Source organism: Myotis davidii, unplaced genomic scaffold (genome assembly GCF_000327345.1).
Source record: "Myotis davidii unplaced genomic scaffold, ASM32734v1 scaffold370, whole genome shotgun sequence".
Lineage (NCBI taxonomy): Eukaryota > Metazoa > Chordata > Mammalia > Chiroptera > Vespertilionidae > Myotis > Myotis davidii.
Window position 1 is genome coordinate 4,625,231 of NW_006288615.1, and position 3,555 is coordinate 4,628,785.

A 3,555-nucleotide genomic window follows, 5' to 3' on the forward strand; every position below is an offset into this window, starting at 1 on the left:
TAGAAGAGAGGGTTTCGCGTGCCAGCAAAAGTTACTGGCATGCCATGTTTGGCACGTGTGCCAGGGGTTGCCCACCCCTCCTCTAGGTTAATTTAATGGGAAGTGAATTTGTAAGCAACCTGAATCAAGTGGCAAAAGACAGAAATTCAACTCCAAACGCGTTGGACAAGCATGCAAGTGTATTCACTGGCAGATTTGAAAAGTTCATGATTCAGGCATGGCTGGATCCAGGAGCTCAAACGAAGTCTTTAGACCAGACGTCTCTTCATTTCTTCTGTTGCCGTCCGTATTGATTTGTTTTCCTACTGGCATCCCTGGACTCACATCCTCAGTTTATACCCTAGAGGAAAAAAGTTCTAGCTCTTTCCCATCAACTGTGACAAAAGCCAGAGGACACATCCCTTTGGCTTTCCTGCCTCCCCAAGGTGTGGCCCAGGGACACGGACTGGGGAAGGGTGATTCCCAAAGAAGAATCAGGCACCTGTCCCCAAAAGGCAAATGGTCGTGAGCAAACAAGAAGAAATGTCAGTGTGATTTAGAATGAGGTCATTTTGGTTATTGGGAACTGGGGAAGACAGAATTTTGTGTTTTGGGCGTGATTTTTTTTGCTTTCTTCAAGGCCTGCCCCATTGATAGCACCTCCTCATTAGACCGTTTCTCCTTCCTCTTTCCTCTGTGCCCCAGGCAGAGCCACTGCTGGGTGGTAGTCCGAGATGGGACTTGGATGAGTAGGCTGGAACCTGGGCATTTGGAAAGGCACAGATCAGACGGGGACCCTTTGGCCTGGCTCCCACAAGTGATCTTAACATAGGGCTCCTTTCCCTCACTTGCCTCCATCCCCGGTCAGGTCTTGCTTTTGTTTTAAGGGTAGTAGGAGGGAAACGTTTTAGTAAAACACCCGACATGTTTTCCTGGTGCTGTACTAACGACTGCCAACGGTGGTTTTCACTGCAGCTCCACATTTTGCTCTCCCGCCGTGGGGTTTAGCAATCCAAGCGCTACCTATTGTCCAGTAGAAAAAGCAGAGTCACAGACATTAATGGAGCCTCCCAGAGCAGAGCCATTCAACAGCAACTCACCGTAACTGAATGGCAACCACTCTGCATTCTAATTTCACTCACCAGGTGATGCGTTGGTTTTACAGTTGATAATTTAACTTACTAGTATTTCCCATAAAAATGTCATTCAAATGCAAATATGAATTGCAATGAGAAACACTGGAGTGATGAAAAGGAAAGTCATGTTTACCTCTATGTCAGAATGCGTTGGTTTTACAGTTGATAATTTAACTTACTAGTATTTCCCATAAAAATGTCATTCGGCTCAGTCAACTTTCAAATATGAATTGCAATGAGAAACACTGGAGTGATGAAAAGGAAAGTCATGTTTACCTCTATGTCAGAAATGCAAGGCCCACTTAGAACCTCTTTCTACATGGACTTAGCGTCATGGCTGATGGTCTGGGCTCTGTCGACAGACTGGGTGGGTGCCTTGTGGTTCTCACCACATTCTAGTCATGTGGCAATACCCAAATGCAAATATGAATTGCAATGAGAAACACTGGAGTGATGAAAAGGAAAGTCATGTTTACCTCTATGTCAGAAATGCAAGGCCCACTTAGAACCTCTTTCTACATGGACTTAGCGTCATGGCTGATGGTCTGGGCTCTGTCGACAGACTGGGTGGGTGCCTTGTGGTTCTCACCACATTCTAGTCATGTGGCAATACCCAGCTCACTATTTCTCAAACTTCCCATTTTCAAATGTACCTAATACATGTGGTGGTTATGACGAACAAATGACATAATACACGTAAAGTGTTTGCCACAGTGCCTGGCACACAGTAAGTGCTCAATAAATGTTGGCTTTGATAACTGCAAAGAAACCACTTTGATACTGTAGTACGTAGTCATATGAGTAGCGATGCCCCCTCCCAGTTGGCATGTGTTCCACGGAGTGGAAAATATTGGCTGCGTGTGCTACTTTCTTCATTTTAATTAATCCGAAGACATTCCTCAAAGAATAATGTGTGCTGTGTCTTGCCTGAGATGAATTTCACTTCCAGCAGCAGCAATATTTCAGCTCCTCTCCCTTCTCTTCTGCATCAAGATGACTTTACACCCAGACAAGAACTCAATTAGTTTGAGTTAAACAGAATGCAATTGGATCCTGAAATATTATCTTTTTTCCCCCCTTTAAGGGCTTAGAAATAAAGTGTGCCGCCTACTGAAGTGACTTTTGAGTGTTATCTAGTGATCAGAGCAAGGTATCTCATGGTTATTATCTTTGAGTCATTAAGGCTAATAAGATGCAAAGGTGAGCATCCCATCCACAGGTGAGTGTGGATAAGGATACAGATCAGAACTGGGCATGCGAGTCCACCAGCACGCATATAAGGAGACAGATTATTTGCGCTTTCTGATTGGCTCCCTGGGTTCAGGTCCACTGCCCCTGTGCTTAGCTGTTATAATACAGGAGTGCCCTCTACTGAGCTTCTTGTATAATGGATGAAGGCCTTTACAGGGGTAAGTTTGCCTAGTGAATGTTCAGTCCATACTGAACAAATGAATGGATAAGCAACTCCCTGATCTGATTCTCTATCTGGATCTGTGGGACCAATTCTCTTAGATCCTCGCTTGTTAAGATGAGAAAGTGCTTCTGTTGGGGCCCAGAGCTTGGGGATGTTAACTCTCCAATGCAGACTCGGGTCTTGTCTGTGTGGCCAGTGCAGAGCAGGGGCGACTGGCCAGGAGAGAGAAGCAGAAGCCGGGCAGAGCATGGAGCGGTTTGACCAGGAAAGCCTTTCAGAGAATCACAGACTGATGGAAGAGGGAGGGACTCAGCATCCAGGAAACCCAGCTGAGATTAGAGATGGGAAGAAATCAATCTCTGCATTGTATTCAGTGGGCAAGCAAGGCCGCCAGAAATGGAGATGGGACCAGGAATGAAGAATCAAGGAGGCCACTTGGACAAAGAAAGCAATGAGGCCTGCAGCAGCCGGAGCCAGGTGGTCCAGGATTGAAATTCTTTGGCTGGTGGGAGTGTTTCCTTAACAAAGAGCTCACCCACACCCCCAGAAGTCTCGGGGAGTGAAGGATGGGCTATGTCTCCGTCACTGGACAGTCCCTGCATTCCAGGTGAAATGCCAGCCCCAGGCCACACACAGAGGGACTAAAAGACGCTGCTTCCAAGGGGAGTTTTGTGGTGCAATAGATTTTGCCGGAGACAGATATGAATTTGGGATGTTTATGGCCTTTTGCTTTATTCGACTGGTCTAAAGACTGGATATAAAAGGGACCCATTACCCTATTGTCCATCAAGTTCATGATTTTAATGAAAAACAAAAACCAGACAAACAAAAAAAAATCCCAAACAGTTCAGAGTACTTTATTTTTATTATTATTATTATTATTATTATTAATTATTATTATTATTATTATATTTGTGTGTGTGTGTGTGTGTGTGTGTGTGTAGCAACAAGGCTGAAATAATTCAGGTTCTCATTTTTCCCAACAACCACTACTAGGATCATTTTGTAGTTGTTCCAAATTTTGGT